Source organism: Convolutriloba macropyga, unplaced genomic scaffold (genome assembly GCF_964194025.1).
Source record: "Convolutriloba macropyga unplaced genomic scaffold, txConMacr16.3 SCAFFOLD_782, whole genome shotgun sequence".
Taxonomy (NCBI): Eukaryota; Metazoa; Xenacoelomorpha; order Acoela; family Convolutidae; genus Convolutriloba; species Convolutriloba macropyga.
The window spans coordinates 19,457-33,102 of NW_027450222.1; the positions used below are offsets into that span (position 1 = coordinate 19,457).

Genomic DNA, 13,646 nt, shown 5'->3' on the forward strand with positions numbered 1-13,646 from the left:
AACTGATCGGCATGTTCGGCTTTAGATAGATAAAAACTGTCGTTATGTTTGGGGTTAGATAGATAAAAAAAATGGTAGGTATGTTCGGCTTTAGATAGATAAAAAACTGTCGCTATGTTTCGATTTAGATAGATAAAAAATGGTCGGTATGTTTGGCATTAGATAGATAAGAAAATGTTCGGTATGTTCGGCTTTGAATTGATAAAAAGTAGTTGATATGTTTGGCATTAGATAGATGAAAAATTATCGTTATGTTCGGCTTTAGATAGATAAAAAACTGTCGTTATGTTTAGCATTAGATAGATGAAAAAAATGGTTGGTATGTTGGCCTTAGATAGATAAAAAACTGTCGTTATGTTTGGATTTAGATAGATAAAAAATGGTCGGTATGTTCGGTTTCAGATAAATAAAAAAATTGTCGGTATGTTTGGCTTTGGATAGATAAAAAAATTATCCCTATGTTCGGCTTTAGATAGATAAAAAAACTGTCGTTTTGTTTGACATTAGATAGATCAAGAAACTGTCCTTATATTTGGCATTAGCTAGAAAAAAAATTGTCGGTATGTTCGGCTTTAGATAGATAAAAAAAATATCATTACGTCTGGCATTAGATAGATGAAAAATGGTCGGGTGTTTCGGCTTTAGACAGACAAAAAAATTGTCGGTATGTTCGGCTTTGGATAGATAAAAAATTTATCGTTATGTTCGGTTTTAGATCGATAAAAAACTGTCGTTGTGTTTGACATTAGATAGATATAAAAATTGGTGGGTATGTTCGGCTTTAGATAGATAAAAAAATGTCATTACGTCTGGCATTAGATAGATAAAAAATGGTCGGGTTTTTCGGCTTTAGACAGACAAAAAAATTTTCGGTATGTTCGGCTTTGGATATTTAAAAAATTCATCGTTATGTTCGGTTTTAGATGGATAAAAAACTGTCGTTATGTTTGGCATTGGATAGATGAAAAATGGTCGGTACGTTCAGCTTTAGATAGATAAAAAATTGTCGTTATGTTTGGCATTAGATAGATAAAAAATGGTCGGTATGCTTGGCTTGAGAAAGATAAAAAACTGTCGTTATGTTTGGCATTAGAAAGATAAGGAAATGGTCACTATGTTTGGCTTTAAATAGATAACAAACTGGTCGGCATGTTCGGCTTTAGATAGATAAAAAACTGTCGTTATGTTTGGCGTTAGATAGATAAAAAATGGTAGGTATGTTCGGCATTAGATAGATAAAAACTTCGTTATGTTTGGCATTAGATCGATAAAAAACTATAATTATGTTCGGCTTTAGATAGATTTAAAAAACTGTCGTTATGTTTGGCATTAGATAGATAAAAAATGGTCGGTATGTTCGGTTTCAGATAAATAAAAAAATTGTCGGTATGTTCGGCTTTGGATAGATAAAGAAATTATCGTTATGTTTGGCTTTAGATAGATGAAAAAACTGTCGTTTTGTTTGGCATTAGATAGATAGAAAACTAACGTTATGTTTGGCATTAGATAGATAAAAAATGGTCGGTATGTTCGGCTGTGGATAGATAAAAAAATTATCGTTATGTTCGGTTTTAGATAGATAAAAATCTGTCGTTATGTTTGGCATTAGATAGATAAAAAATGGTCGCTATGTTCGGCTTTAAATAGATAACAAACTGGTCGGCATGTTCGGCTTTAAATAGATTAAAAAAACTGTCGTTATGTTTGGCGTTAGATAGATAAAAAAATGGTCGCTATGGTCGGCTTTAAATAGATAACAAACTGGTCGGCATGTTCGGCTTTAGATAGATAAAAATACTGTCGTTATGTTTGGCGTTAGATTGATAAAAAATGGTTGGTATGTTTGGCTTTTGATAGATAAAAACTAACGTTATGTTTGGCATTAGATAGATATAAAATGGTCGGTATGTTTGGCTGTGGATAGATAAAAAAATTATCGTTATGTTCGATTTTAGATAGATAAAAATCTGTCGTTATGTTTGGCATTAGGTAGATAAAAAATGTTCGCTATGTTCGGCTTTAAATAGATAACAAACTGGTTGGCATGTTCGGCTTTAGATAGATAAAAAAACTGTCGTTATGTTTGGCGTTAGATAGATAAAAAATGGTCGCTATGTTTGGTTTTAAATAGATAACAAACTGGTCGGCATGTTCGGCTTTAGATAGATAAAAAAAACTGTCGTTATGTTTGGCGTTAGATAGATAAAAAAAATGGTTGGTATGTTTCGCTTTTGATAGATAAAAACTTCGTTATGTTTGGCATTAGATAGATTAGAAACTATTGTTATGTTCGGCTTTAGGTAGATAAAAATTTGTCGTTATGTTTGACATGAGGAAGATAAAAAATGGTCCCTATGTTGGGTTTTAGATAGATAAAAAACTGTCGTTATGTTTGGCGATAGATAGATAAAAAATGGTCGTTATGTTCGGTTTCAGATAAATAGAAAAATTGTCGGTATATTCGGCTTTGGATAGATAAAAAAATATCGTTATGTTCGGCTTTAGATAGATAAAAAACTGTCGTTATGTTTGGCATGAGGAAGATAAAAGATGGTCCGTATGTTGGGCTTTAGATAGATAAAAAAACTGTCGTTATGTTTGGCATTAGATAGATAAAAAATGGTCGGTATGTTCGGTTTCAAATAAATAGAAAAATTGTCGGTATGTTCGGCTTTGGATAGATAAAAAGATATGGTTATGTTCGGCTTTAGATAGATAAAAAAACTGTCGTTTTGTTTGCCATTAGATAGATAAAAAAACTAACCTTATGTTTGGCTTTAGATAGATATAAAATAGTCGCTAAATTCGGCTTTAGATAGATAAAAAAAATGTCATTATGTCTGGCATTAGATAGATAAAAATTGGTCCGGTTGTTCGGCTTTAGATAGATTAAAACATTGTCGGTATGTTCGGCTTTGGATAGATAAAAAAATTATCGTTATGTTCGGTTTTAGATGGATAAAAAACTGTCGTTATGTTTGGCATGAGGAAGATAAAAAATGGTCCGTATGTTGGGCTTTAGATAGGTAAAAAACTGTCGTTATGTTTGGCAATAGATAGATAAAAATTGGACGTTATGTTCGGTTTCAGATAAATAAAAAAATTGTCCGTATGTTCGGCTTTGGATAGATAGAAAAATATCGTTATGTTTGGCTTTAGATAGACAAAAAACTGTCGTTATGTTTGGCATGAGGAAGATAAAAAATGGTCCGTACGTTGGGCTTTAGATAGATAAAAAACTGTCGTTATGTTTGGCATTAGATAGATAAAAAATGGTCGGTATGTTCGGTTTCAGATAAATAGAAAAATTGTCGGTATGTTCGGCTTTCGATAGATTAAAAAAAACAATATGTTCGGCTTTAGATAGATAAAAAACTGTCGTTTTGTTTGCCATTAGATAGATAAAAAACTAACCTTATGTTTGGCATTAGATAGATATAAAATAGTCGGTAAATTCGGCTTTAGATAGATAAACAAAATGTCATTACGTCTGGCATTAGATAGATGAAAAATGGTCCGGTTGTTCGGCTTTAGATAGATAAAAACATTGTGGTATGTTCGGCTTTGGATAGATAAAAAAATTATCGTTATGTTCGGTTTTAGATAGATAAATATATGTCGTTATATTTTTTGGCATTAGATAGATAAAATACGGTCGGTTTTGTCGGTTTTAGATGGATAAAAAACTGTCGTTATGTTTGGCATTAGATAGATAAAAAAATGGTAGGTATGTTCGGCTTAAGATAGATTAAATCTTCGTTATGTTTGGCATTAGATAGATAACAAATTATCGTTATGTTCGGCTTTAGATAGATAAAAAACTTTCGTTATGTTTGGCATTAGGAAGATAAAAAATGGTCGGTATGTTCGGCTTTAGATAGATTAAAACTTCGTTATGTTTGGCATTAGATAGATAAAAAATTATCGTTATGTTCGGCTTTAGATAGATAAAATCTTTCGTTATGTTTGGCATTAGGAAGATAAAAAATGGTCGGTATGTTCGGCTTGAGATAGATTAAAAAACTGTCATTATGTTTGGCATTAGATAGATAAAAAATGGTTGGTATGTTCGGCTTTAGATAGATAAAAAAATTGTCGTTATGTTTGGGGTTAGATAAATAAAAAATGGTCGGTATGTCGGTTTTTAGATAGATAAAAACATTGACGGTATGTTTGGCTTTGGATAGATAAAAAATTATCGTTATGTGCGACTCTAGATAGATAAAAACACTGTCGCTAAGTTTAGCATTAGATAGATAAAAAAATGGTTGGTATGTTCGGCTTTAGATAGATAAAAAATTGCCGTTATATTTGGCGTAAGATAGATAATAAAATGGTCGGTATATTTGGCTTTCGATAGATAAAAAACTGTTGTTATGCTTGGCATTAGATAGATAAAAAATGGTCTGTATGGTCGGCATTAGATAGATAAAAAACTTTTGTTATATTTGGCATTAGATAGATAAAAAAGATCGGTATGTTTGGCTTTAGATAGATGAAAAACATTATCGTTATGTTCGGCTTTAGATAGATGAAAAAAACTGTCGTTATGTTTGGTACTAGATAGATAAACAATTGGTCGGTATGTTCGGCTTTAGATAGATAAAAAAAACCGTCGTTAAGTTTGGCATTAGATAGATAAAAAAAGATCGGTATGTTTGGCTTTAGATAGATGAAAAACATTATCGTTATATTCGGCTTCAGATAGATGAAAAAAACTGCCGTTATGTTTGGCACTAGATAGATAAAAATTGGTCGGTATGTTCGGCTTTAGATAGATGAAAAACAATATCTTTATGTTCGGCTTTAGATAGATGAAAAAAACTGCCGTTATGTTTGGCACTAGATAGATAAAAAATGGTCGGTATGTTCGGCTTTAGATAGACAAAAAAACTGTCGTTATGTTTGGCATTAGATAGATTAAAAAATTGGTCGGTATGTTCGGCTTTAGATAGATAAAAAGATTGTCGTTATGTTCGGCTTCAGATAGATAAAAAAGTCGGTATGTTCGGCTTTAGATAGATTAAAAAAATGTTGTTCTGTTTGGCTTTAGATAGACAATAACAACGAAAGCCCTAACGTTTTTCCTGACAACATCGGCCAGTTTTGTTTCCAAAAGTCAACAAATCATAGCTATGTTTCGTCTGAAACTTAGGAAATCGTCGGTATGTTTGGTCTAAAACGAAAGAAATTGCCTGTATAATTGGTTTTAGACCAAATCAAATCGTGAGAAAACGATTTTTCATTTGATTTCTTTTGATCAAATAACAATACAGGTAATTTCAATTAAGCAACTGAATGCTCGTCGATTTTCATCAAATCAGTTGCAACTTCAATCTGAAAAGAAAATATCAACAAAAAATCGGCAATCGTCACTTATTTTTATCAACGAGCTGAAGACGAATTTCAATCGAACCAAACAGCGGACAATTTCTTACGTTCGAAACAGAACTCACAGACAATTTCTTAAGTTTGAAACCGACTGTAGTGACAACTTCTTGCGTTTGAAATCGAACATACTGAACATGAGGCAAACATATGGCAGCTTTTTAAATTCCCAGACCCAGCACAGCGACAATTGCTAGCGTTTCAAAACCAACATGCCGAACAATTCTTATGTTTAGAAAACGATCATGCCGAATTTAATGAACTCAAAACAATGAAAATTTCAAGCATTTTTCTTTTTACGAGTTTTTATAATTATAGTTGTTTTATGATTAATATCATTCTCACATTTTCAAACCAAACAAACCAAGCATTTTCATAATTGAAAACCGAGCATACCAGATCGAAGAAACCCAACAAACCCTTTGTTTTCTTAAATCCCCCAATGATATTGTGAAAACTGAACCTATAGTTTTCTTAAGTTCCCGACCAAACTTACAGATAATTTCGTACGTTTGTATTTGAACATACCGTCGTTAGGGCTGGGATGGCTGAACGAGAGGGAGTTCAAATCACCGGATGAGTGTTCTTCGGGTATTACCTGTTTATCCCGATTTTGATAAAAAAAAAACTCAAATGTGTCAGACGAAGAAATGGTGAATTGAAAAATTGCATAAAAAAGACCACAGGACTAACATAATTGCTAAAAACTTCATATCAGAGCAATTAACAATTATTTTGTTTAGTAACTGAACAACTCAAATCTTTGAAACAGAACATAAGGAAGTTTTCCTAAATACCAGACTAAACAAGGGGGCAACATCGCACGTTTCAAATCAAACATAGGGACACATTGTTTTTTTTTCAAGACAAAGATACCGATGATTTATTACCTCTCAAACCAATCTTTATTACTTCTCAAACCAAGTTTTCTTAGGTCCCAGACAAAACATATCGACGCACTCTTACGTTTTAAGTTGAACTTTCCTAAAATTTCTCATTATAAATAACTAAGCGAGCCAGATCTAAGAAACCGAGCATACTCAAGGGTTCTTAGATGGCAGACTAAACATATGGACAGTCTCTTGCGTTTGAGATTGAAAACAGCGTCGACTCCTAGCATTTTCAAACTGAACATATTGTACCCTACTTATGTTTTAACAAACCAGCATACTATATTTTAGAAACAGAACATATCTAAAATTTCACAAAATTGAGATCCAACAAACCGCTAATTCTTAAGTTTGCAAGCGGATGTATTGAAAATATTTCTTGTTTCCTTCCATAAAAACCGACAAATTCCCAAGTTTCAATCTCAACATGCCGAGCATTTTCTTTCTTTGAAAAAAATATAGCCAAGATCTCCGAAGTTTTCAATGCAAACATACATAGAGTGATTTTTCATGTTTCTAATCCAAATATGCCGAATTCAAGAAACCGACCATATCAAGGTTTTCATAAATCAGCGAGCCAGCAACCCAATATAATTTTACATTTGAAACCAAACCTACGGACGACTTTTTCTTCGTTTGAAATATAATATATTGAGAATTTCTATCATTTTCAAGCCAAAAAACACGGAAAATTACTTAAGAAAGGAAACCGAATGCGCCGAATCTAAGGAAGCACACAGACAGAATTCTCACACCAAACCTATCAACGACTTTTTACATTTGAATTTTAATATGTTTGTAAATTAGAGATATTGAAAGTTTCTAATGTTTGAAAACTGAACATGCCGAATCTAAGCAACCACTCATACCGAAGCTCTTTTTACGTCACAGACCAGACATAGCGATAATTTCTTCGGATTTACACCAAACTTTCGGAACAATATGCCGAACAAATCTTATCTTTAAAAAACGATTAAACCGAATTTAGGAAACTTCAAATTTCGTATATATTTTTTTCACGTGTTTTTGTACGAATTAAAACTTTACGAGTTTTATTCTTATATATTCAAACCAAGCAAACCAGGCATTTTTTATTATTGGAAACTGAGCATACGAAAACTAGGGAACCCGACAAATCTAAGTTTTCTTAGATCCCCCGACCCAACAAACAAAAAAAATTTCAGGCTTAAAATTTCTGACGTTTTAAATCCTTTATATTGACAGTTTCTTCCGATCTCAAAAAATAATTTAAATATAAAATATTTCTTGAATCTAGCATGCCAAATCTAAGAAAGAGAACATCGGAAGTGGCCTTAAGTACTAAACTGAATATACCGACCATTTCGTTTTTTTTTAAATGAACATATCCACAATTTTTTGAAAAAAATCAAATGAACAAACAATTTGTTATCTCTGAAACCAAAAATGCGGAGTTTAAGCAGCTAACATACCGAAGTTTTCTTAAGTTCCAGTCAAAACACCGTCAATTTTTCTCTTTTGAAACCAAACATTTGTTTTAAATAAAACATACCAACAGTTACTTACGTTTTCAAACTGAATTTAACCTTTGTTTTGTTTAAAGCCAAACAAGTCAAATACTAGAAACTGAATTTTTTGAGGCTTTCTTAGGTACCAGACAAATCCTACAGACATTTTCCTTATGTTTGTGATTGAACAAACCGATGTTTCCCACGTTTGAAACCCGACATTTTCCGACAGTTTCTATGGTTTTCAAAGCATTTACACCGAACTATAATTATGTTTAAAAGAAGCCAAATCTAAGAACCGAATATATGACAGTTTTATTAAGTCCCAGACTGAACACACCACACATTGTTACGTCCTAATCTGAATCGTCCGAAAATTTTTTACGTTCTCAAACTGATTTTACCTAAGATATCTTATGTATTTAGAGTTCTTAACAAGACTAGTTTTAATAACCGCATTTGGGGAATTTTCTTAAATCTGGGAACCAAGACAGCGATATCATCTAGCGTTCGAAATTTAATCTCGACATTTTTTTTTCGTTTAAAATCAAATATAACAACAACTTCGACTAAACCAAATACACTAAGCATTACTTATGTTCAAAAACAGAACGAGCTAAATCTAAGGAAGGGAACAAATGGAAGCTCTCTTCAGTCTCAGACTAAAGGTACGGACGATATCGTCCATTTAAAATTGACCATTTTAAAAAAAACTTACAATTTTTTAAAAACCAAACATTCCGACGATTTCGTAGTTTTCAAACCAATCATTCCGAGCGTATCTTATGCCTTAATAATAAACATAACGAAGCTTTCTTCAGACCAAACATATCTAACCACTCTTACGCTCGCTTGAAATTGAACCTTCCGACGTTTTTGTACGGTTCCGCCAAATCAAACTGAACTGAACTAGAAATTCAAACTGAATTGAACTGAACATTTAGAAACCGAGCAAGCGTGGTCTACCGAATATAGAAAAAATTTTTAACTCCGAAACCAACAGAGCAATGTTTTTTTTAGGTTTGAGACTGAGCCTACCGACACTTTTTTATGTTTTAAAACGAACATACGGACGTTGTTTTACGTTTGAAACTGAATATAACGACAAATTCAATTGTTTTTGAGCCCTTCATACCATTACTTATGATTTAATACCAAACATGCCCAATCTAAGCATCCGAAATTATCAAAATTTTCTTAAATCCCATGCACAACAAACCCTCCGCCAATTTTTGTACGTTTGAAACTATTACACCGCTAGTTTTTGTATTTTTCCAACTGAATACAAAAATGCTTAAAATAAACATGTCAAACCTGTGGAACCAAAAATTTGAAAAATTTCGACAGTCCCAGATTGAACACACCAATGATTTCTTACGTTTGAAATAGAACGTGCCGACAATTTCTTACTTTCTCTAACTAAACATACTAATAATTTGAAAAGTTTAAAAATCGAATCATAGTGATCTAGGGAACGGAACATGAAGCTTTTTCAAATTCGAGACCAAACATAAAGGCAACCTTTACGTTTGTCATTGACTATTCCGACAACTTTTTGCGTTTGAAACCAATTATACCAACGATTTTTCAAGTTTTCAAAACCAACATACCAAACAATTCTTTTGTTTAAGAACCGAACACACCAAATCCAAGGAACCGGACATACAGAAACTTTCTCGGACACCCGACTAAAAAAAGCGTCAACTTTTCACGTTTCAAATGGAACCTACCGACAATGTTTTATAATCTCGAGCAAAACATACATAAATTCTTATATTTAATAACCAAACCGGGCAGTTGTAAAAAACCGAGTATACGGTAGGTTTCTTAGGTCTCAGAGCAATCATACGGACAGTTTCTTACGTTTGAGGTTGAATACAGCGTCAATTTCTTACTTGTTCAAACTGAACATAATGAACAATATTTATGTTTGAAAAAGCAACATGCCGAATGTAAGAAACCGAAAACACTAAATTTTGCTTAAATACAAGACCTAACAAAACCGACAAAACGTTTGAAAGTGGACATGTTGACACTCTTTCCCGTTTCGTTCCATAAATACCGACAATTTTCAAGCTTAACTTACAAAACATTTCATTCGCTTGAAACCGAATATAAGCAAAGATTTCTTACGTTTTAATAAGGAGAATTTCGTATGTTGAAAACTAAATATACCGAATCAGAGAAAGCGAACACATCAAAATTTTTTTTAACCCCAGACCAAGCGCACCGATAAATTTTTGCCGTTGAAACCAAACCTACGGACGATGTTTTTTCTAAATGTGAAATCAATTACACGGACAATTTATGTAGCTTACAAGCCAAAACACGGGACATTACCTATGTCTATAAACCGAACATGCCGAATCTCAGAAAACAAACAGACGGAATTCCAAGACCGAACATACCAACGAACTCTTACTCTTGAATTTAAGCAAAATGACAACTTCTTTTATTTTTAAATTAAAGATATTTAACATTTTTAAATTATTGCAAAACGAACATGCCGAATCTAAGAAATCGATCATACCAAAGCTCCATATACATCACAGACCAGAAAAACTGATAATTTCATATTTTTATGCAGAACATATGAAAAAACGGCTTATTTCACGATTTGTTACGTTAAAATTCTACGATACAGACAAGTTCTAGGTCGTTTTTATTTGGTCTTCAGAACTAGGGTAACAAGGTTCAATTTGTTTTTGTTTCGTAAACATTAGTTGATTAAATTAATGATCAGAGAAAATTTTGGAGCCCGATGATCAGAACTGTGCTTTGAGATTAGACTACTTTTTCCTCCATTCTTTTCTCGCTACTGTTGCTATACAAAAAATAGGGAGAGAAAGTGGACAAAAGTAGTCTAATCAGCTACACCAAAGGGTAACTTAAGCAAATTTTCCTACAGCAAGGAGAATTGATTAAAAGCAAAACAAAACTTTTTTTATCCCACTTGCATTGTTATTCAACAACTTGGCTTTGACTTGGAGTTTCATAATCTCTCGACAACGATACGAAATCCGTCTATAGCCAACTCAGGCTGAGGTCCCAGACGGAAAGTCGATATGTCCAGACCCAGATGATCGCACGATAGGGGTGTCGTGCGTTCAAATTTACATATCTGGGAAACACGGAAAACCGAACGAAAGTCTGGACACGAACGCTCGAAAGCTCTGATGAACGCAATAAAGTCTGAAGATAGGCACTGTCTGTCTGGGACCTCAACCGGGAACTCCGTGTATATAGCAGAAACTACCCCAGTCGATTTCGAATGGTTATCTTGCAAGATAGCCATTCATTCTGCCAGAACCTTGCAAGATGACCATTTTCTGCCAGAATCTTGCAAGATGGCAATTTTTCTGCCAGAATCTTACGAGATAATCATTTCTCTGTCAGAATCCTCTAATCTATCCCTTTTTTGCACAAGATCCTAAAAGATGAATTGATTGAGGCGAGTAATTCTGACAGCAAGAGATTTGCGCAAAAGCTCTTCTAAATTCTTTTGAAGCTCGAAAAAATGACAAGCCGAAGATAATCACATTTTTTGGGCATTTGCAAAAAACTTAAGCGTAAGGACCTGTATTAAATGAAAGGAAGCTGTTTAAGATGCAAAGACTAATATCACATAATTGTTTCATCAGAAAAGGTAATCTAGACGTGTAGTTATGTAAATTTTGATAAAGTTCAAGGAAAATAGTTTTTTTTAATAGTAATTTATTTTGTTTCAACAGCTCTCAAAGGCAGATTTTAATTTGTTTTCTTCAGATATTTCATATTTCCATATTTAAAATCTATTTAAATTTATTATTTTTCTTAGAAAATACGCAACTGATTCCTAAGTAAGTTTCTGCTCAGAATAAATGTGTTGCACGAATGAGAGCCAATAAGAGGACAGCTCGACCGGAACGAACTTGCAAGAATCTTGAAAGATAACCATTTTTCTGGCAGATCTTGCAAGACAACCATTTTTCTGCCAGGTCTTCCAAGATAACCATTTTTCTGCCAGATTTCGTAAGATAGCAAGATCTCTGCAGAATCTTGCAACATAGGCACCTGATCTCGACTGGGGTAATTACTAAACATAACCGACTAACGTCGGGCGAATTGCTCTCAAACGACCGGCGAGAAGTTGGCTTCTTCAACAGCTAGCCACGGTTTAGTGACCTCAGGGCACTATCTCTTTATCCCGTTTCTGAAGACGAAAGTCAAATGGGTCAGACAAAAAATCGGCCAAGAAAAAATTGCATTAAGACAAACAAGATTATTATATTTGCCACAATTTGTTTTTGAGAGCAATTAACAATGGTTTACTAAAATGTGCCTGTTAGATCACTTATGATAAAAAACGTTTCACTCTATAACTCATTGATAATGAGGATTAAAGATGATGATATTACGCTACTTAACAGCAGCTGAAGTGGGACATCAACAAAGAGAGAGAAAGAGAGAGAGAGAGAGAGAGAGAGAGAGAGAGAGAGACAAAACGTGAACGAGAGAGAGTGAAGGAAAAAAACCCTAACCGATAGAGAGAGAGAGAGAGGGAGAGAAAGAGAGGAATATCTTCCATGATTGTATTCGACACTGCAACTTCTAGTTTTTTAACCTTGTTATTATATAAATCATATAGAAAATAACTGAAAAAGGCAAAATTAAAAAAAAAAACATTTCAACTTTGCATTAAGAAAATTCAAAACCATTTTTTGTCTCGAAGGTACTGTTTAGTAACCCATCTGCCAGACTTGAAAAAATTTGTTGGCCAGTAATGGTCGTTAAACTCAGAAAAGGACAAAAAGTATTAAAAAATTTGGGAAAAATTTGCAAACTTTAACCAAAATCTTGCTAAATTCAAGACTTTAATTTCTTAAGAACCAACTCAATGTCTCAAGAGAATATCCTGTACCCTGTTTCAAGCCTGAAATATTTTCACAGGCTCACAAAAGATCCATACACTTGGAACATAAAATTTTTCCAAAAATTTGAAAAGTTTAAATTTTATCCAAAAATTACTGAAACTCGAGTCATAAAAAATGTTAACTCTAGAAACTATGCTGCAGCTTATTATCAATCCTTGGAGGAGGTTCCATGGCCTCTGTTGCCGGAAAAAACTGAAAAACATGAAAAAATTGCAAAAATTTTAAGAAACTGCTTAAGTTAGTGATATTAAAATCTTGAAGAATATTCCATCACATCTATAAACTATGCAGTAAAATATAATCAAACCCTAGAGGATGTTCCTTGGCTCTTGAGGCTAGCGAAACCTAATAAATGACATTATTCAAAAAAATTTAAAAAAATTGAAAGTTTTACAATAAAAATGCTAAAACTTTAATTGATAATTAATCCATGACAAACAAAAAATTTCCAGTAAGTTATTATCAAACCCTAACGGAGGTTTTCTGACCCTTGAGGCTCAATAAATCTGAATAATGACTATAGATGTCCAAAAAATAGGAAAAAAAGTGCAAAAAAAAATCAAAAATATTCTAAAATTCGTGATTTTAAAACCTTGCAAGACATTCCATTTAATCTAGAAGTTATCTAGAGATTGGGGGGAGGGGCATCACTGGGGTGGGGGGAATTAGCGCGGTGGGGGGAGCAATAAGGAAGGGTCAACAGTGGGGGTGTCTTCAACCTCTAAGAACCGCCCTCCACACCATAAGTATAAGTCTCCAAAACAGTTTGAGCTGAAACAGAGCTGAAAGGCTATAAGAGCACTTAATGCCCGCTGGGCGCTACCTGTTTATCCCGTTTTTGAGGACGAAAAGTCAAAAGCGTCAGACGAAAAATCGGTCAAGCGAAAAATCGCATTAAAAAAGACCACAGGACTAATATAATTGCTACAAACTTCGTTTGAGAGCAATTAATTATGACTGTGTATTCG

General features: G+C 33.4%; 1 protein-coding gene across 1 annotated transcript in view; it reads right to left on the reverse strand.

Moving 5' to 3' along the window:
* The window catches only part of LOC142355719 (tyrosinase HcTyr2-like), a gene marked incomplete at its 3' end in the record, with an annotated part of 44,453 nt that overhangs the window by 16,993 nt on the left and 13,814 nt on the right, over positions 1-13,646 (reverse strand). The window lies entirely within an intron of this gene.